This window comes from Sarcophilus harrisii, chromosome 1 (assembly GCF_902635505.1).
Source record: "Sarcophilus harrisii chromosome 1, mSarHar1.11, whole genome shotgun sequence".
In the NCBI taxonomy this organism is placed as follows: Eukaryota; Metazoa; Chordata; class Mammalia; order Dasyuromorphia; family Dasyuridae; genus Sarcophilus; species Sarcophilus harrisii.
In genome coordinates this window covers 208,479,759-208,503,401 of record NC_045426.1, presented here as the reverse complement: position 1 = coordinate 208,503,401, position 23,643 = coordinate 208,479,759, and positions in this window count along the sequence as shown.

Here is a 23,643-nt window from a genome sequence, read left to right as displayed (position 1 = left end):
GCTGAAGATAAATAGGTGCTGAAGATGTCTGAGAAACAAAAAGGAGAGTAGAGAATTTTTTCCCCTGAGGCATTTGGGGTTAAGTGACTTGCCCAGAGTCACACAACTAGGAAGTGTTAACTTCAGGGTTGGTGCTCTATCCATTGTGCCACCTAACTGCTGAGATATAGAATTTTCTACATACTAGGAGTTAAATGAGTTGTTCCATATATTGAGTGACAAATTTATAGTCTAACTAGGTTTTCAGGATCATTTTGTGTTTTATTTTTAATATGAGTGAAATACATAATTGTTCATTTGCCCAGAATGACCCATTTATTTGTAAAGTGTCTAGTAATTCTCACAAGGAGAAAATTGCTTGCTTACTTTATGTGGGTATAGAAAATTATTTAAACAAGTTTTAGAAAGAATTCACTGTTTAATGGAGGCCCAATTGAGATGAGATAGGAAGATCTGGCCTCTAACTTCTTGCTGACATTTTGAGTAATGTTCATTTATATGAAGATGAAGTAATGTTTTTCAAAAGTGAACTATAATATGACACTGGCACTGACCTTCAAAATAATTTCCAAATGATATTTTTTTGGTAAATAGCACTCACCTGCATTGTATATCCTTTCACATAAGTATTATATTAGAGAAATACTGTAAGCTTAAGTACAATCTCAAGATTGTCAGAAGGATTGATTAATTTTGTACTCATTCCTATTTTTTCAACAATCTTTGTCTTCAGCTTGGATAAATGCAGTGTCATTCTAGGTTCACTTGGCAATCTTCAGATTGTCAGAAGAATGGATTGAGTGCCATTTTCTCTTCTTGTTACAATCTTTGTCATGTGTTCTTACAGACCTTTTAATGCTTGATATGTTCTCATTCTCATTACATATTCTCATTCCCATAACAAAGATTATAATGAAAAAGGAAAATGTCATAAAATTAATCCATTCTCATAACAGTCTGTAATGAGGACAGAAAATTGAAGAAAATTAATCCATTCTCATAACAATCTGAAGATTGTAATGAGAACAGAAAATGGCATGAAATTTATCCTTCTTGTGACAATCTTCAAATTGTAACAGGCTAGGAAGCAACGCAAGATTAACTAGCCCTGGGGACAAAGGCTCTAACAAGAACTGAAAATCATACTGAAAGAAATATCTTTGTGTTTATGAGAGACAAAACCAAAAATTTTCATGTCTCTGTCCCATTGAAGTGTCATATTAAATAAGTAACTGTTTTAAAGTGCCTTTAAAAATCTATAGTTTGACATTTTCATAAAGACTGGAAGTTCATACAATATGGCTCTTCACTATCAACTAGACCTTGAGGTCAGAAATGATTCAGTGGGAAGAATAGTGGGGTGAAGGGGCCTTTGTTAATTAATGAATATAGCATTTATTAAAAATAGTATCTGTAACTTGAATATTAAAATAGAAGCCTTACATTGTAAATAAATTTAATACAGATTAAACATCATATATGATTCAATTGTTTTGTTCTGTGTAAATGGAGGACAGTTATAGTGTATATTACATATGCCTTAAAATAATATTATTTCCTGTAGCAGGAAGAGGAAAAAAAGCAAATTCTTAAATTATCAATTATTTAAATTATTTTTTAACTTATGATTTATGTAACTATTTTATTTGGGACCAGTTGTAATGAAACTATCATACAGATGTTTTAGTTTTATGTATTTTTCATTTCAACCAAAAAAATCAAAGCTTCAATTTTTCACTATGAGAAAGTAGTGTGCTAGAGGTGAAAAAATACTTAGCTGTGGGCTCAGAGAATAAAGGGCAGCAAAAATACAAATCTCTGAAACAATTTGTATGACATTAATCAAGTCACTTGTCATCTGTGTGCCTCAGTTTCCACATTTGTAAATTGTTAGTACTCAAATACATGATCTTAACTATCTATTTTAGCTCAATATATCAATATGATTTTAATATGAAAAAAAAGCATTGATCTGACAGGGAATTAAGCACAAACATGCTTTTAATCTTTTTTTTAATAAAGTACAAGAAGTAACATTATATACAAATTCTGAATGAGAAATAGGTTGGGTCAAGTCCTGCCTCTGACACAAACCCTTATGGGAACATAGGTAAATTACTTATCTTCTGATTATCCCTCTTTAGGACCATAAATCAATGAGAAGTTTGTCATCTACACTGTTAGAGAAAGTTTCTTGATTTGGTGTTGAATGAAAACTCTAAGAGACAGTTTTGGGGTAATTAACAAATCATGCTATCCAATGATAACCAAAGGCCCCTTAATGAAGATACTTAGTGGCTTAACTCTCATTCTCTCTCTTTCTTTCTCTCTCTCTCTCTCTCTCTCTCTCTTTATATATATATATATATATATATATATATATATATATATATATATATATATGCATGTATGCATGTATGCATGTATGTGTGTATTTTAAAGAGACTGCCTAACAGCAGAAATGAACTTTGACTCATGGACATTTAAATGAGAAAGTGAATTAAAGGTCTTCACCTCCTCCTGCTGACAATGTGACTTGATCATGAGACTCAGCAATCTCAAGACAACTAGATAGGAGAATCCATCTCACTCAGACCACTTTGGTTTCTCCTTCATTAATATACTTACTCTAACTCCAGGAAAGAGGAGCAGGAATATGGGCTTATTCTCTCTGAGAAATAATTTCTGTTTACATTTCAAGTAGAAGTGAGATCTCTTAGTTGGAATGTGTCCTGCCCAAAATCAAGGGGCATGGTGCCTAAGGATTACAGCAATCTCTTCTATCACCCATGTATTCAGACACTGGATGACTGCCTTATAGTTGCTGGTCCCCAAAAGGGGAAATAAAAAGCCTAGATCTTGATTGATAATTGGCTATTAATATAATATAAAAATAATTCCCCCAACTTGCTTTTACCAATGTAATTAAAGGTCTGGTTACACAAACATATTTATAATACACATATGTAACACACACGTACACACACACTCATACACATGCATATATAGATACATGGATGTTTGTGTATGTATTTCATTAGTATGATCTTTTATGTATAGTCCTTCCACTTAGGAAAGTCACAATACTTTATCACTACTAGGTCTTTAAATTTACCAGAGCCAAAATTATTGTTGCTCTATAATATATCTGATGATAATTCCTTAAGAATAGGGGTAGACTAGTTTTTCTAGATCACTTCAGTCCACGAAATATGTAAGATGAATGTAATATAGATGATTTTTCATGAATATATGCCCATTTATGCGACATGTACACATGTAAGACACTCAATAATATACATAATAGGAATTTGCTTGTGTGTGCTTGCACATGGATACACATTTATTTAGCTTAAGATGACCTAAAATTATTAGTCTAGCTGCACTCAAAAAGAGTCATCTAAGGAAATCTTCAAAGTAATATATATATATATATATTTTTTTTTAAAGCATAACTTTAAAAGACTTATTAAATGATTTTTATTTAGTTAAAGCTATTTTTGTTAAATATTTCTAAATTGTGCAATTTTTTATGTATTAAAAATTTTAATTTTCAAAACAAAAGGATAAATAATTTTCAACATTCACCTTTGCAAAATCTTGTGTTCCAAATTTTTTCCCTCCTTTCCTCCCACCCCCTTCTTGAGATGGCAAGCAATCCAATATATGTTGAACATGTGCAATTCTTCTATACATGTTTCCACACATTATTATGCACAAAAAAATCAGATAAAAAATGAAAAAATGAAAAAGAAAACAAAATGCAAGTAAATAACTACAAAAAAGTGAAAATACTATGTTGTGATCCACCCTCAGTCCCCATAGTCCTCCCTCTCTCTGGTTGCAGATGACTCTCTTCATTAAAAGACCATTGGAAATGGCCTGAATTGTCTCATTGTTGAAAAGAACCTCATCCATTAGAAATGATCATCATATGAACCAAATCAGTTCTAATGGAGCAGTAATGAACTGAACCAGCTACACCCAGCAAAAGAACTCTGGGAGATTCCCAATCCCTATATTTTTGCCTGCCTGCATTTTTTATTTCCTTCACAGGCTAATAGTACAATATTTCAGAGTCTGATTCTTTTTGTACAGCAAAATAATGGTTTGGATATGTATACTTATTTTGTATTTAATTTATACTTTAATATATTTAATATGTATTGGTCATCCTGCCATCTAGGGGAGGGAATAGGGGGAAGGGAGGGAAAAATTGGAACAAAAGGTTTGGCAATTGTCAATGCTGTAAAATTGCCCATGCATATAACTTGTAAATAAAAAGCTATTAAAAAAAAAAAGAAAAGAAATGATCATCATATAATCTTGCTGTGGCTGTATACAATGTTCACTTGATTCTACTCACTTCACTTAGCATCTGTTCATGTAAGTCTCTCCAGGCCTCTCTGAAATCATGATGTTGATCATTTCTCAAAAAAAAAAATACTCTATAACATTCATGTATTTTGAATTATGGGTCCTTTGGAATTGTCTTGGATTGTTGACTTGATCATACCAGTCTTTCATTTTTTTTCATTATTAAAAGATCTTAGCTGTGTATAATGTTCTCCTTCTCCCATATATTTCAATTTGGAAGAAGTTGGGATTCAGCATAAAGGACTGAAAATAGACTGAGAGAATGTATAAGTTTTAAATGATAATTAACTTGTTAAAGTAAAGATGGCTGCTTATAAAGTCTATATGTCTTTATTTAGCCATTTATTCACCAAAAAGTTGATTGTAGTATTCTCTGAGACAGCAGGAAAATAGTTGGAAGATAAAGTTGATTAGCTTGGTTTATAAATAATAAAATTTGGTCAGGGGAGCAAATCTTTGTCTAATTAGACAAAATTTTATCCTGAAATATGTGGGGGGAGAAGAAAATCTTAGGTGAGGATGAAAGATACATTCATGATTTTGATGATTATTTTAAAATTTTTATTAACTTCTCAAAAGATAGAGCTAAGCTTGATGCTTTGTCTTTCTTTGCCTCAGGTAAAAAGTAAAAGTCAACTGTTAGAATCTTAACATCTAGAATCATATGGCTCAAATTATATGCAAGAAATAATAGTAAGAGATACCTCATTTAAAACATTCTATTCAGCTGGGTCTTTTATTTTTTAAATCAGAAACACTTGAAAGTCCATGATTTAATTTAATAGCCATTTTCCCCTTGAGGAGATTATACACAGTTTTGCTGGGTAGACTATTCTCGATTGTAATTCCAGCACTTCTGTCTTCCAGAATATGATATTTCAGACTTTTTATTGCTCTAATTTGGCAAATGCAAAATTTTGTGTATTCCTAATCATGACTCCATGAAATTTCAGTAGTTTCTTTGATCTGGGAACTCTGGAATTAAAAATGATTATCACTGGCATTTTTTAAATCTACTTTAGATGGTGATGGATTGATTATTTCAACTTGTATTTTATTATCAAATTCTTGGATATCAGGTCAGGTTTGCTTTATAATTTCTTTTAATGTGGTATGTGCACTTTTTCTTTCATTTTCTTCAGTGATCTTTTTTATCATTTTTTCCAGTTGGCCAATTATTTTGTTTTATATACTTCAATTTTTTGGTCTGTTTTATCAAGTTGTGGAATGTCTTTTCATAGTTTTCTTCTCTTTCTCACCCTTTTTATTTAGTTTTTTTCATTATCATACTTATTTGATTTTTTTTTTTACTTTCTTGGAATTTTTGTTAAACATGTCAATTCACATTTGCTTTTACATTTGTGGTTTTAGCTATACATGTTTTGACTTATTCTCTTCTTCCCTAAGTATGTCTTAATTTCCCCTTTTTGTGTTCAGGTCCTTTTATTGTTGTTGTTTATTCATTTTCTAGCCTATTTTGTGAGTTTGAACTTTATGCTAAAGTTGGGTTATATTTCTGGTGTGTTTTTTTTCTCACTGCTATTTTCAGATCTAGTTGAAGAGGTTTAAAGTTTCAAAGTGATGTGATATGGGGAAAAGTGTCATTACTGTTTCACTGGTCTGCACTTTGGTTCTTCCTTACTCAGGAAGTGTACCTGATCCTTTGGGACTAAAAGTGATATTGTTTCTCAGCGTCCCTGATATCTTATATTTAAAATGATATTGCTCTGTGTGGGTCTTCTGAAATGTCCCTCTGCCTTTAAAGTATAATTCAGAAGTTAGTTTAGGCAATAGAGTTGCTACACAATGTCTTATGCTTCATCTAGTGCTGGTACAGGGATTTCCCGTAATCTCTTTCTGACCAGTTGCCAGATCTTCTTACTATCTCTGGCTTGAGAGTTACTAAAGCTTCTGCTGCTTCTATCTTGATGACTTAGTTCTACAATTCTTATTTTATCTACTTGGGCTCTGAGCCAGCCTCCAGTTCTATATCATTGCTCTCTCCTCTCAACCTCCTAAGTTGATTTAGAATGGAAAAAAATATCTCACCCTCAACTTTAATTGGATCTGCTACTTCAAAAATATAAATATATAGTTATAAAGAATATATACACTTATTTAATCATTGAAATGTTGAAAAAATATTTTTAAAATGTTGTAAATCACATGTAATTTCTAAGGAACACAAATGAATTTATGACTATAGTTGAAATTCTGCTGACACAATTAAACTCTTGAACTGCCATCATGAAGTGATTATTGGGATTGTGGAAGCAGGAGTTACATAAGATTGCAAAACTGAGTAAAATTGATTTAAGGTTTTTGCTTTCCACTTTGGAAAGACATGGAAGAAGTTGGGATTCAGGATAAAGGACTGCAAGTAGACTGAGAGAGTGTATAAGTTTTGAATGATAATTACTTGTTTAAAGTAAAGATGACTGCTTATTGAGTCTATATATCTTTATTTAGTCATTTATTCACCAAAAAGTTGATTGTAGTATTCTCCAAGACAGCAGGAAAATACAGTCAGAAGATGCAGGTGATTAGCTTGGTTTATGAATAATAAAATTTGGTCAGAAAAGCAAATCTTTGTCTAATTAGACAAAATTTTATACTAAAATATGTGGGGAGAGAGGGAAATCTTAGGTGAGGATGAAAGATACATTTATGGTTTTGATTATTATTTTAAAATTTGTATTAACTTCTCCAAATGTAGAGCTAAGCTTTGATGCTTTGTCTTTCTTTGCCTCAGGTGAAAAGTAAAAGTAATCTGTTAAAATCTTAGCATCTAGAATCATATGGCTCAAATTATATGCAAGAAATAATAGTAAGAGATGCCCCATTCAAAATAACTGTAGACAGTGTAAAATGCATGGGAGTAAAGTTAACTGAGGAACAAAATAAATGAAGCTATTCAAATTTTAAATAATTAAAATAAATTTCAAATATTTGGTAAAATATTAAATGGTCATAAGTAGGGAGGACCAATAAAATAAAAATAATAATTTTCCCTAAACTGACATATATTTAATGACATTAACTGAATTAGAAAAAAATAATAAAATTCATTTGTAAGAAGAAAAAGCAAAGGAAATATTTTTTTTAAATTTAAAAAAAGAAAAGAAAAAGAAAAATAGGTTTATCCATTTTAGATCTTGAACTGCAGTATAAAGCAGTAATTATGAATACTATATAGTGCTGGCTAAGAAATTGAAAGATAGATCAATGAAACAGAGAACATGTAATTTACAATAGCAAATAAATATGTAACCTTGTATTTGACAACTATAAAGACTTGGAATTTTAGGAAAATAATTTATTATTTGGTAATAATTACTGGGAAAGGTATAAAGCAATATGATAATGAGTGAGCATAAACAAATATCTTATACCATAGACCAAGATAAAGTCCAAATTGATATGTAACCTATATATAAAGAGAAATATTGCAAGAAAATCTGAAGAATATGAGACATATTTCTTGTCAGATTTATGGATGAGTGAACATATGAACAAGTAGAAAAGAGAGCAGAGTGAAGTATAAAATGAATAATTTTGATTACATTAAATTAAAAAGATTTTTATAAATAAAACAAATGTAGTGAAAATCAAATGGAAAGTAGCAAAATGGAGATGATGATAGTGGAAGTTTTATATTCAGTTTCTCAGATAAAGTTCTCATATCTCAAAAAAAAAGAACTGTCAATCTATAAGAATATGAGTCATTCTTCAATTGAAAAATGGTCAAAAATTTGTACAGTTTTTAGACAAAGTAATCAAAAAATTATACTCATATAAAATGTTCTAAGTAATTGATTAGAGAAATGTAAATTAAAACAAACAGGAGATATCATTTTATACCTATCATATTGGCTAAAATATTTGAAGGCAATGCCAAATGTTAGAGGGATATGAAAAATTGGGATACAAATTCATTGTTTGTCAAATTCTAAATGATCCAATCATTTTGCAGACAAGTTTCAAATTATTCACATAGTTATTAAACTTCCTGTGTCCTTTGATCCCAAAATACCACTTACTGGATCTATTTCCAAAGATTATTAGGGAAAAAAGGAGAAGAAACTGTGCATTCTAAAAATGTTCATAATAATTCTCTTGGTGTTGGCAAAGAACTGGAAGTTGCAGGGATGCCTATCGATTAGGGAATGGCTGAACAAGTTATGGTTGGATTGGGATGAAATACTATGATATAAAAATAATAAACATGATATCTCAGAAAAATATGGGGAGACTTGCAAGAAATAAAGAAATATTAAGTGGGTGAATTCAAAGGCACATTTTGTATATCCCCTTGTGTGTGTGTGTGTGTATATATATATATATATATATATATATATATACATAAATGTATGTAATATATATATAAATGTATGTAATATATATATATATGTGTGTGTGTGTGTATGTATGTAATAGTAACATTGTTGTAAAAACAACCTTGATCGATAAATCATTTTGACTATTATATAAATTCAAATTAACTACAAAGAATTTATGAAGGAAGATACTATCTGCAACAAGAGAAAGAACTGATAAATAGAATGATGTATATATATCTAATATCTGAGCCATCTCTTGGGTGGGGGAAGGGAAAAAAGAAATAAAATATCTTTATTTTATATTTTAAAAGAATAACACGTTTTACATAATAGAAAAAAGAACTATGGATAAAGCCAAGAACTATATGCCTCGCATCAATTGCTCATCTCTAATCAGATCAAAAATTATAGTTCTGGACCAAAGGGGAAAATCATACCAACTTTTCTTCCCAGTGACTTTGGGCAATTCCTTCAACTTCTGTATGTCTCACTTTCTTCAACTATAAAATAAATATAATCATAGCTTCTAACTCCCATGGTTATTTTGATTATCAAATTAGATAAGTATAAAGGAATGAACACAAACAGATAATAAATAAATATTGGCTATTATTATTATTAGCTTTATTATTTAAAAAGTCTCCTAGTTCTTCATAAACATGTGTATGATAAACACAAATTACATTTGTACACGAGAAAATTAATAAATTCATTTTTAAACAGCAGTTGTCAATGTGAGACAAGGTTTACCAGAGTACTCTTTCTATTATCTCCTCACAAAAGGTAAGGGGAAAAATTTTTTTTTTGGTCCAACAGCAGATAGAGTTCCAGGCTTAGAGTCTGAGACTGGGTCAGATTTTCCTGACTCTAAGCCTGGAACTCTATCCACTGTGCCACTTAGTTGCCCATGATAATTATTATTTTTAATGCTTTATGTTTGTGAAACATTTTCTTTATAGAAACATTATTGGGTTTAAAATGTAAATTTTTAACTTATTTTATAACTGAGCCTCAGTGAAGTTAAACAACTTGATCTCAACTACATAAAGATGTAACTGAAATTTTGATTTTCTGATTCTGATCCCAATGTTCCTTAAACTCCTCCATATAACTCATTTATATCCAATTTAATTGAGGCTAATTCACTCAGTTTACTTCATCATATACACATTATGTATCTACTTTGTTCATGGTATTGTGGGAGGCTCTGAGAATAAAAAGACATATATCAGATATCTTTAGAATCTGATACATTACTAGAGGAAGGAAGATAATTATTTAAAGAGAAATCAGTACAAAAATTTGTGAAAATTAACATAAAGTCATTTAAAGGGGGAGAAAGTGTTTACAATGTCAATTTTAAGGTCCTTTCTTAAGTGAATAATGGATTATCTAGGCTTCAGGTTCAGGTTCTAAACATCAGTAAAATAGCATATTCATTGTCTAATAACATTATAAAGGAGATGTGCTTAGCTTGAGTATAGAAAACTACATTCATAAAAATATATGATTAATTCAGGTAGCAGGGCCCCCTTCTCATTCAATTTGGGATGACATAGATATCTGCCAGAACTGATGCATCCTGAGTTCACTTATACCACTCCCATTTATGCTCTGAAGTGATGAGGAAATCAAATGTTTGTCCTTGAACCATCAAGTCTCAAAGAGAGTTTTTTAAATGTTTAAGGAAAATATCTAGACCAATCAATACAGGGAGCTTTCCTGCCAATACTTTTTTTTTTTTCTATCACACATCTTTTGGTATACACTAGTGGTTACTCATATTTTATGTAAATTAGTTTTTTCTTTCTGTAACATCTTGGATGTTAGTAGCAAATAGGAAAAAAATAATTAAGCAATCCAAAAGTGTGTGTGTGTGTGTGTGTGTGTGTGTGTGTGTGTGTTTTACACATTATGAAATTAAATCTAAGCTGACTAATTTCATAGCTTTGTTGTTTTCCCTCTGGTAGGATTCTGCACCTCCAACAGGATTTCAGAAAATTGCAAGTGCATCAGTGAAAACAGAAATTGGAAAGCAAAACCTACTCTGAAATTTTCCTGATGTGTATTATTGAATTCCCTGTTTGAAAAAAAAAATCATTGTCACAAACAATACTAGCAGTTTCAAATGTCATTAATTAATGATTGATTTTATATACATAAGTAATATTTGAAATGTTTTATTTAAAATTTGAAAATAAGCTATCTTTCTAAAAATACAACTGTTACTTCTGCAATAGCCAAAATTCAAAAAATCTGCATCTCTACTTAGATCTTTCTAGATTGTGTGTGTGTGTGTGTGTGTGTGTGTGTATTTTTTTATTTGAAAGACTAGATGGTTAGGATTGAAAAGGTGACTGTGATAAAAATTGAGTATCTAAGCCAAAGATGACAAATTTGATCATGGTTGTACTCCATATTTTGAGGTACATATGATAAGACCTGAGTTTAAATTGCCAACCATTATTCTACATTTAAAGGAAAGATAAATACAGTGATTTATAGTACTTGTGAAAGCCTTCAGAATGCTTTTACTTCATGGAAAAGTGTGAAATTTAGAGAGTTGCACTTTTCATCATCAACAAAAGCCATTTTTGCAGACAAAGAAAAAAATATTTCATTTATTTAGAAGTGGATAGAAAGGTTCTAAAGGTCCTGAGGATGAAAGACCTGAAGGAAGAACTGTTCATGGAAAGCTTTTATAGAATAAACTTCATAAGCACAGGTAGATAGGAGAGGTGGAGCAGATATCAGAAAGGAACAGGGCACAGAAGCAGCAGGAAAGGAATTCTAGAAAAGTTACTTCTCTATACTTTATCCCTTGTTCCCATACTTTTTTTACTTGGCAGAGGGAGGAGGAAATCCCTCTTTAATGAAGCCCCAGTATGAGAAACTCTAAGACTTACTTTTTTAAATATCCTTATACCTATCTCTCTCTCTCTCTCTCTCTCTCTCTCTCTATATATATATATATATATATATATATATATATATATATATGTCACAGTCTCTGTTTCTGTCTCTGTCTCTCTTTCTCTTTCTCTCTTTGTTGCTGTCTCTCTGTTTCTCTCTCTCTCTCTCTCTCTCTCACTCTCTCTCTCTCAAGTAAATACCTCTAGCACATTCATGATGGCTGCCATTATCATTGTATCCTATAAGCCTGGGCATTAGAATCCTAAGGAAACTTAGATCTTGCTAATACAATATGTTATTTTTTATTAAAAAGCTTCTCCATAGTCTTCACATATGTGGAATTATGAGCAGATACATACCGTGGATAAATTTATTGGGCTAAAGTCAGGAAATCTGTATTTAAAATCTGGCCTCAGACAATTGCTTGTTGTGTGATTATTGGCAAGTCACTTAGCAATGTTTGCCTCAGTATCCTCATCTGTAAAATGAGCTGAAGAAGGAAATGGCAAATCACTCCAGTCTTTGCCAAGAAAACCTCAAATAGAGTCATGAAGTATCAGGCACAATTAAAATGATTCAGCAACACCACAACATGCATATATATACACAAATATGCATGATGCACATATATGTAGCAATCAAAAATAAGGAATTGATTAGTGGCAATGAAAGACAATGAAACAGTTCTGTTTATCTATCTATCTATCTATCTATCTATTTATTTATCTATCTTTTATGTTCTACCTATCCAAATATATGTTCTATTTCTGCTGTATGTGGTATGTGGTAGATATATTTATTTATATCAGACGATGACCTAATTGAGCACAGTGTCTGTAATTTCACATTAATTTTTCTCCCATTTATTAGCATATTACCAGGAATATATTAAGTCTTTTAATTAAATAGATTTTAATATGTTTAATATTACTTATAATTTAGATCTTTGCTACCCTTACACCAACACCTGAAAGCCATCCCCCATAATAAATATATCAAGGGGAAAAAAAGAATATCAGTTACATTGATCAGCATATCAAAAAATCTGAAAATATATTCAATGTACTACACCATGGACTTCTCACATCAATAAAGGACTGAGGATGTTGTCTGAAATTTCCTCTTTGGAGCTTTGTCCTTTCTAATTTTATAACATTTAGTTACAATTTGTTCTGCTTAGGATTTATACCTCCCTTTATTGACTGTCCTTGCAATTCTGCTTCTCCTCTAACCCCTTTCCTTCCTATTTCATTCTTGACTAGAAGGTATTTCTTTATCCACTCATATATATTTAATCTCATTTATGAGAATGAATTTCACATGTCAATCACTACTATTAGCTCAACCTACACTCCACTGTTGATATAGATATTTATATTTACTAAATGAGATAATTTCCCCTAACCTCTTTTCCAGTTCTCCTCCAATTGCCTTTCTCATATCCTGCCTTTCCATATTTCTCTTAATTTTATCAGTGTATAACAGAATTCCTCCCAGATCCTGTGAAATTAGAAAAAAAAAATTTATGACCCATAATGATGATAGATCTTCCATATTTGAATACAAGTTGTACATCATTATTTAGTCCTTTATGGTTTATTTGTTTACTTTTTAAAATTTTTTTTGTCTTATGGTTGAACTTTGACATTTCCATATAGCTTTGGCCTTTTCATTATAAAGTTCTCTATTTCTCTGTTTCCTTGTCTGTATCATTACATTTACTTTTTTTGGATAAGTTATCTTAGCTGTAAGCCAATATCTTTTCCCTTTTGGAACATAATTAGTTCTAAATTCTTTTATTATAGTGGTTGTTAAATCTTTTGTGATTGAGACTCTAGCTCCTCAATATTTGATTTCTTTCTTTCTTTCTTTCTGACTACCAGCAATATTTTTCTTTGTTGTGGAGGATGAATTTCTGCTCTTATGTTTCCAGAACTTTTTATTTGGGGTTTCTTTCAAGATGTGATAGCTGGATCCATTGAATTATTCCTTTGTCTTCTGATTCTAAAAGATTTGGACAATTTTCTTTTAAGAATCTCTTGAGATGTGATGTCTAATTTCTTGTTTTAATCATGGCATTCAGGTATTCTAATGCTTCTTATTTCTTTTCTTTTCTTTTTTTTGCCTTTAAAATTCCTTTTGAATGATATTGCTTTAATATGAGATTTTTAAAACATGAGTTATTAAGTTTTCTTCAGCATTTTCAGTCTTTTGTAATGGTTTTAAGATTTCTTTTTGTCTCTCAAAGGAAGTAGCTTTTATTTCCATTGTAATTTTAAAGGAATTTGTTGTTGGGTCAAGTTTTCTGCCAACAAGTTGTTAATTCCCTTTTCAATTACTTCTTTTACAGCTTTTCTTTCTTTTCTAATTTTTACTAGCCTTCTCATTTCCTTTAAAAATAAATTAATTTGGGGCAGCGAGGTGGTACAGTGGATAGAGCACCAGCCTTGAAGTCAGGAGGACCTGAGTTCAAATCTGATTTCACACACTTAACACTTCCTAGCTGCGTGACTCTGGGCAAGTCACATAAACCCAATTGCCTCAGCAAAATAAATAAACAAAAATAAAAATTTTCAGTTACAAAATAAAAAAAAAATTAATTAATTCATCATTTGGTGCTGTCCAAGAAATAGAATGGTAGATCAGTGTATTAGATTAGATACACATGAAACAAAAATCAAGAGCTATAGTAATTTAGTATTTGATAAATCCCCGAACTCCAGCTCCTGGAAAAAGAACTCATTATTTGACAAAAATTTCTGGGAAAGCTGGAAAAGCTTAGTTTTCAGAAACTCAGCACAGACCTATTTTCAAACCCCATACCAAAATAAGGCCAAAATGGATACATGATTTGGGCAGCCTCAACCCTAGTCTGGACCCAGGTCTAACCTCTGAAACAGAGGCAGTACTGAAGCTTCCAGAATTTTCAGCCCAGAGACACCAAAGATGACCTGGAAGGTCAGCAGAAAAAAATTTCTGGAATCAGATTGGGATTCCAGTATGCTATCTCAGTGCAGGGCCAGATACCTTCAGCTCTAGACGGATCCCAGTGTCAGTGAGATGGGACCTCTGAACCAGCAGCAGTGCCACAGGCTTTTAGACCTCTCAGCCTGGGCACACCAGGGAGGACTCAGAAGGTTAGCGGAGAAGGTCTGTAGCAACAGGGTGTGAATCTGATGTGCAATCCCAGAGCAGCCCAGGTCAGCAGAGTCCCAGCCTGGCCAGAGCACTAGATCTTACAGCTATAATGTGACAGAGATACAACTAAAATGTGTGAAAAAACACACGTCAGAAAATGTGCTGACAGACACATGTCAGAAAAAAAAGTGCTTATAGTCTGATTACTAGAAGAATTTCTAAAAACAGCTGCACAAAACCCTGAAGCTTGGGACAGTGCATCCTTACACCCTGGAAACAGAGCTCTATTTTAACAAAGAATTAAAAGCAGAGTGGAAATGTATAGAAAAGAAGAACATTTTCTTACCATTAAAAGTTGTGATGGTAACAAGGAGGATCAACACACATTCAGAAGATAACAAAATCAAAGCTTCCACATTTAAAGCCTCCAAGAAAAATAAGAGTTGGGCTCAGGTCATAGAAGAACTCAGAAGGGACTTTGAAATAAAGTAAGAGACATGGGAGGGAATTAGGGAAAGAATTGAGAAAGGGGCAAAAGGAAATATTAAAAAAAAAACATAAAGAGAATACCTTAAGAAGCAAAATTGGTCAATTGGGGAAAAAAAGTACAAAGCTCAACAAGAAAAATAATTCCTTAAAAATAGAATTGAGCAAATGGAAACTAATGACTTTAAGAGAAATCAAGATAGAATCAAGCAAAAAAAAAAAAAGAAAAAAGAAAGAAAGAAAAAGAGATATCTCACTGGAAAAACAATTGAGCTGGAAAATAGAATTGGGAGAGATCATTTAAAAAAAAATTAGTACCTCTGAAAGTCATAATCACAAAACAAACCTAGACATCATCTTTCTTTTTATTTTCACTGTTCCTAATTCTTTACCTCTTGACAATTTACTCTTTTTATTTAATTTATGTATTCATTCAGTCATTCATTCATGTATTTATTTATTTGCAAAGCATATGCATGGGCAATTTTTCCAACATTGACCCTTGCAAAACCTTTTGTTCCAAATTTTCCCCTTCTTCCCCCCCTCCCCTCCCTTAGCTGGTAGGTAGTCCAATACATATTAAATATATTGAAATACATGTTAAATCCAATATATGTATACATATTTATACAGGTATCTTGCTGCACAAGAAAAATCAGATCAAGAAAGAAGGAAAAGAAAAACTGAGAAAGAAAACAAAATGCAAGCAAATAACAGCAAAGAGTGTGGGAATGCTATATTGTGTTCTACACAGTTCTCTAGGTATGGATAACTCTCTTCATCACTGAACAAGTGAAACTGGTTTGAATTCTCTCATTATTAAAGAGAGCCATGGTGGACACCATCTTTCAAGAAATTATCAAGGAAAACAGTCCTGATATGCTAGAACTAAAGGGAAAAATAGAAAGTGAAAAAATCCAACATTCACCTCTGAAAAAAATCCTCAAATAAAACTCCCAGGAATATAATAGCAAAATCTGGAATTTGCAGGTCAAGGAGAAATTATTGGAAACAGCCAGAAATAAACAAGTATACTAGAGCCATAGTCAGGATGACACAAGATTTAACAGCATGTACATTAAAGAACTAGAGGGTTTATAATATGATATTCCAGAGAGCAATGGAACTAGGATTACAACCAAGAATCACCTACCCAGCAAAACTAAGTATAAACCTTCAGAGGAAAAGATGGTCATTCAAAGAAACAGAGGATTTTCAAGTGTTTTGATGAAAAGACCAGATCTGAATGGAAAAACTGATTTTCAAATACAGAACTCTGGAGAAGCATAAAGAGATAACCAGGAAAGTCATAGCTTAAGGGACATAATTAGGTTCATCTCTTTAAATTCCTATAGAGAAGGATGATACGTGCAATTCATTAGAACATTCTCATTATTATGACAATTAGGAAGTATATAGGTAGACAGAGTTCATGGGTGTAAGTTGAAGATGGAGGGATAATATCTTTTTTTTTGAATATCATGTCTTTTATTATTATATATGCTTTCTTGAAATGGAAATGTATTGTAATATATTTTGAATCCTCTCTGATACTTTGCTAGGCACATAACAATGTTGTTTTATTTTGTTTATTCTCTTCTGTCTTTCATTTTCTTTTTTTTATTATTATTATTGTTTTATTTACAAGTTATATGCATGGGTAATTTTAGAGCATTCATAATTGCCAAACCTTTTGTTCCAATTTTTCCACTCCTTCCTCCCACTCCCTCCCCAAGATGGCAGGTTGACCAATACATATTAAATATTTTAAAGTATAAATTAAATAGAATATAAGTATACATGTTCAGACAGTTATTTTGCTGTACAAAAAATATTGGACTTTGAAATAGTTTACAATTAGCCTGTGAAGGAAATCAAAAATGCAGGTGGACAAAAAAAATATAGGGATTGGGAATTCTATGTAGTGGTTCATAGTCATCTCCTAGAGCTCTTTTGCTGGGTGTAGCTGATTGAATTCATTACTGCTCTTTTGGAACTGATTTGGTTCATCTCATTGTTGAAGAGGGCCACATCCATGAGAACTGATCATCATATAATATTGTTGTTGAAGTATATAATGATCTCCTGGTCCTGCTCATTCACTCAGCATCAGTTCATGTAAGTCTCTCCAGGCCTTTCTGAAATCATCCTGTTGGTCATTTCTTACAGAACAATAATATTCCATAATATTCACATACCACAATTTATTCACTCATTCTCTAACTGATGGGCATCCACTCAGTTTCCAGTTTCTGGTCACTACAAAGAGGACTGCCACAAACATTCTTGCACAGGTCCCTTTCCCTTCTTTAAGATCTCTTTGGGATATAATCCTAGTAATAACACTGCTGGATCAAAGGCTATGCGCAGTTTGATAACTTTTTGAGGATACTTCCAAACTGCTCTCTAGAAATGTGGGATGTATTCACAATTCCACGTATAATGAATCAGTGTCCCAGTTTTCCTACATCCCCTCTATCATTCCGCATTATCTTTCCCTGTCATTCTAGCCAATCTTACAGGTGTGTAGTGGTTTCTCAGAGTTGTCTTAATTTGTATTTCTCTGATTAATAATGACTTGGAGCATCTTTTCATATGGCTAGAAATAATTTCAATTGCTTCATCTGAGAATTGTCTGTTCATATCCTTTGACCATTTATCACTTAAGGCTAACTACTGATTGGATAATAATCTATGGGCATATGCTGGAAAATGGCCCTTCCCACTATCCTGTGCTGGCTCAATGATTGGTGTATACAGAGGATTTTAGGAGGGACTAGGGGGTGGAATAAAATGAGCCAGGGTCACTCTTTGCAGTAACAAGGAGAAGGCGGTTGTGGAGATTCTGCTTTCATCCTGTTCAATCCTGCATTTAAAGACCAAGAACAAAGACAAAGGGCTTTTTCTTATCCTGACTCTGGCTGATTCTGGGGTATCTGGGGTGCTAACACGGTGGTCACAAATAGCAAAGGTTACAGAATAATTATGTTTGACAAAGGAACTGAAATTGGTATTGGAGAGCAGTCAATATTCCAACTCCTTGACCAATGAGTGAAAATGAAGCTTTGTTGAAAAGGAGGGCCAAGTCATTGGGAAGGAGCTTAGTCTCAATGAGAGCCAAAAGACAAAAGGAATAGGAAAAGAAGATTTTTATTTTCTACCAATGAATAATAGCAAAATTCCTTAAATATCTAAAGTTATATTTGCTGATTTCATGGAGAGTGGGAAAATGAAAACCTTTGATACTTCACAGAAACAAGATTTAGTACAACAATTTTTTAGAGTAAAAGTGAAAACAGCAGAAATTTGACAGAGAGAATCAATGAGCATATAATTTCATATTATAACCTTGGGAAAACCCTGATAAAATAATTACAAGCAGGATAACTTGTGAACCATGATATCAACCAAGTGCACCATTATGCAATTTCATCCAAAATGTGTGTGTGTGGGGGAAGCCAATAGGCACACTGTGTTTCCTGGTCATACATGGTATGGCTCACTCTGGCCAGATATGAAGTGAAAGATTTTGAATACATGAGCACATCTATTACTACTATTATAAAAGCAATAATAACAACAAAAATCACATTTTATGTGCTTCAGCAGCAGCAGCTTTGTCTATGAACAATATATTGTCATTTGGCATAGATGTTCTTTCTCCATAAATGGATCTCCTTCCCCCCTTTTCTTTCAATCTGGCTGGCATTAAATTTTCTAGTATAGTGAGAGCCTTGAGGCTTTTGCTGTGCAGTGAATTGGCTTTTAATTTCAGGACAGCTGGATCAGGATTAACAATGTAATGTTCATAAAGAACATAAAGTAATTGAATTATAATGTCCAGATTTGGGAGAGTAAGAGTCCTCTCTTGGAAACTATGGTTTGTAGCTGTGTGGTACCATTTAAAGAATATTATAATGGCAATGATCAAAAAGAGGAATGGTTTCATCACAACATTGCCATCAATTGGCCTTTTGACTTTGGATGAGCTTGTAACTAATCATTTCTATTTGTAAAATAAAAATATTTCTCCTAGTTATCTGATTTTTTAAAAACTCTAAAATGGTTTGAAAATATTTAAAAATGCTTTTAAAATCAATCAACCAAAGATCATTATAAATTATTTGCATGAATTATATTATTATATGCATGAATATGAAGGAAAAATGTTTATCAAGGAAAAAAGAGATGTGTAGGGATGTAAGTAATACAAAATGTGTATAAAGTAAATGTGTATATGCATGAATTTTTGAGGACAGGCAGTAGGAACTGAAAATATAAGGAAAGGCCTCACATGAAAGTATTATAGATATGGTTAAGGGGAAGGGATAAACATCTATATATTGTTAATAGGTGCTGCAGGTTTCTTAAACCGTTATCTAATTTGAGTCTTGCAACAACTCCTTACGAGTTAGGTCACCATTATATTATCTTCATTTTTGTAGGTGAAGAAATAGAGATTATGTGACTTTTCAGGGTTACAATCTATGAAGAATTTAAAGTCAAATTTGAATTCAAGTTTTTCTGCCATAAGGTCCAGCATTCTGCCTATCATGCTACCAGTTGCCTCCAATAACAATACTTAAGCTGAACTTTAAAGGAACCTAGGATGGTAAGAGGCAAAAGAAAAAAAAAAAAAAAGGAAATTCAAAGCCTATGGGACAGATAGTATAATCTTAGTTGGTGGAAGATGATCTTATAGGAACAATAATATCACTTTTGATGCAGTGTGTCATGTGCAAAAAGATATCTTATATAAATGTATGGAAAGGAGAAAGGTAGGTAAATATTTTTTACAGACAAATTACAGTTTTGAGATTATTTTTCTTGGTTGGAAAGTGAAGAACACTTCTAAAAACCTCTACTCATGTTTGAGAGAAAGGCAAAATTCAATTATTGAGTCTCAACTATACAAATATATTCTAGTGCTAGTATGATTATTTTTACATAATGTGCTACTTGGCAAGATGATCTTAACATTTCAGAAGGAGGAAAACATTTTATTTAATAAGGGTGTTATATTATGTGAAATATCATGACTTTATTTTTTTTTATTTAATAGCCTTTTATTTACAGGATATATGCATGGGTAACTTTACAGCATTAACAATTGCCAAACCTCTTGTTCCAATTTTTCACCTTTTACCCCCCACCCCCTCCCCTAGATGGCAGGATGACCAGTAGATGTTAAATATATTAAAATATAAATTAGATACACAATAAGTATACATGACCAAAACGTTATTTTGCTGTACAAAAAGAATCAGACTCTGAAATATTGTACACCTTGCTTGTGAAGGAAATCAAAAATGGAGGTGTGCATAAATATAGGGATTGGGAATTCAATGTAATGGTTTTTAGTCATCTCCCAGAGTTCTTTTTTCTGGGCATAGCTGGTTCAGTTCATTACTGCTTCATTGGAAATGATTTGGTTGATCTCATTGCTGAGGATGGCCTGGTCCATCAGAACTGGTCATCATATAGTATTGTTGTTGAAGTATATAATGATCTCCTGGTCCTGCTCATTTCACTCAGCATCAGTTTGTGTAAGTCTCTCCAGGCCTTTCTGAAATCATCCTGTTGGTCATTTCTTACAGAACAGTAATATTCCATAATATTCATATACCACAATTTATTCAGCCATTCTCCAACTGACGGACATCCATTCAGTTTCCAGTTTTTAGCCACTACAAAAAGGGCTGCCACAACCATTCGTGCACATACAAGTCCCGTTCCCTTCTTTATAATCTCTTTGGGATATAATCCCAGTAGTAACACTGCTGGATAAAAGGGTATGCACAGTTTGATAACTTTTTGAGCATAGTTGCAAACTACTCTCCAAAATGGTTGGATTCGTTCACAACCCCACCAACAATACATCAATGTCCCAGATTTCTCGCATCCCCTCCAACAATCATCATTATTTTTTCCTGTCATCTTAGCGAATCTGACAGGTGTGTAGTGGTATCTTAGAGTTGTCTTAATTTGCATTTCTCTGATTAATAATGACTTGGAGCATCTTTTCATATGACTAGAAATAGTTTCAATTTCTTCATCTGAGAATTGTCTGTTCATATACTTTGACCATTTTTCAATTGGAGAATGGCTTGATTTTTTATAAATTACAGTTAATTCTCTATATATATTGGAAATGAGGCCTTTATCAGAAGCTTTGACTGTAAAAATATTTTCCCAGTTTATTGCTTCCCTCCTAATCTTGTCTGCATTAGTTTTGTTTGTACAAAAACTTTTCAGTTTGGTATAATCGAAATTTTCTATTTTGTGATCAGTAATGATCTCTAGTTCTGCTTTGGTCATAAAGACCTTCCCCTTCCACAGGTCTGAGAGGCAAACTATCCTGTGTTCTTCTAATTTATTAATAATTTCATTCTTTATGCCTAGGTCATGAACCCATTTTGACCTTATCGTGGTGTACGGCGTTAATTATGGATAAATGCCTAGTTTCAACCATATTAGTTTCCAATTTTCCCAGCAATTTTTATCAAACAGTAAGTTCTTATCCCAAAAGCTGGGGTCTTTGGCTTTGTCAAAGATTAGGTTGCTATATTTGTTGACTGTTTTATCCCTTGAACCTAATCTATTCCACTGATCAACTAATCTATTCCTTAGCCAATACCAAATAGTTTTGGTAACTGCTGCTCTATAATATAATTTTAGATCTGGTACAGCTAAGCCACCATCATTTGATTTTTTTTTCATTAATTCCCTTGAAATTCTTGACCTTTTGTTTTTCCATATGAACTTTGTTGTTATTTTTTCTAGGTCATTAAAATAGTTTTTTGGGAGTCTGATTGGTATAGCGCTAAATAAATAGATTAGTTTAGGTAATATTGTCATCTTTATTATATTTGCTCGCCCTATCCAAGAGCATTTAATATTTTTCCAATTGGTTAGATCAGACTTAATTTGTGTGAAAAGTGGTCTGTAATTTTGCTCATAAAGTTTCTGATTTTCCCTTGGCAGATAGATTCCTAAATATTTTATATTATCAGTAGTTACTTTAAATGGAATTTCTCTTTGTAACTCTGACTGTTGGATTTTGTTAGTGATATATAAGAATGCTGATGACTTATGTGGGTTTATTTTATAACCAGCAACTTTGCTAAAGTTGTGGATTATTTCTAATAACTTTTTAGCAGAATCTCTGGGGTTCTCTAAGTATACCATCATGTCATCGGTAAAGAGTGATAATTTGGTTTCCTCATTGCCTATTTTTCTTCCTTTAATCTCTTTCTCAGCTCTTATTGCTAAAATTAGCGTTTCTAATACAATATTAAATAGTAATGGTGATAGTGGGCAACCTTGTTTCACTCCAGATCTTATTGGGAATGGTTGCAGTTAGTCTCCATTACATATGATGCTTACTGATGGTTTTAAATAGATGCTGCTGATTATTTTAAGGAAAAGTCCATTTATTCCTATACTCTCGAGTGTTTTTAATAGGAATGGATGTTGGATTTTTATCAAATGCTTTTTCTGCATCTATTGAGATGATCATATGGATTTTGTTAATTTGGTTATTAACATGGCAATTATATTGATAGTTTTCCTAATATTGAACCAGCCCTGCATTCCTGGTATAAATCCTACTTGATCATAGTGTATTATCTTGGAGATGATTTTCTGTAGTCTTTTTGCTAATATCTTATTTAAGATTTTAGCATCAATATTCATTAGGGAGATTGGTCTATAATTTTCTTTCTCTGTTTTCAGCCTACCTGGTTTAGGTATCAGTACCATGTCTGTGTCATAGAAGGAATTTGGTAGGACTCCTTCATTCCCTATTTTATCAAATAATTTATATAGCATTGGGGCCAATTGTTCTTTAAATGTTTGGTAAAATTCACATGTAAATCCATCTGGTCCTGGGGATTTTTTCTTAGGGAGTTGTTTAATTGCCTGTTCTATTTCTTTTTCTGAAATGGGACTATTCAAGCAATTTACTTCCTCCTCTGTTAGTCTGGGGAGTCTATATTTTTGGAGGTAGTCATCCATTTCACTTAGGTTATCAAATTTATTGGCATAAAGTTGAGCAAAATAACTCCTTATTATTTCTCTAATTTCCTCTTCATTGGTGGAAAGTTCTCCCTTTTCATTTTTAAGACTACTAATTTCATTTTCCTCCTCCTTTTCTAATCAGATTTACCAAAGGCTTATCTATTTTATTGGCTTCTTCATAGAACCAACTCTTAGTTTTATTAATTAGTTCAATAGTTTTTTTACTTTCAATATTTTTAATTTCTCCTTTTAATTTTAGAATTTCCAATTTAGTATTTGATTGGGGGTTTTAATTTGGTCTTTTTTAGTTTTTAGTTGCAAGCCCAATTCATTAATCTTTTCTTTCTCTGTTTTATTCAAGTAAGCCTCT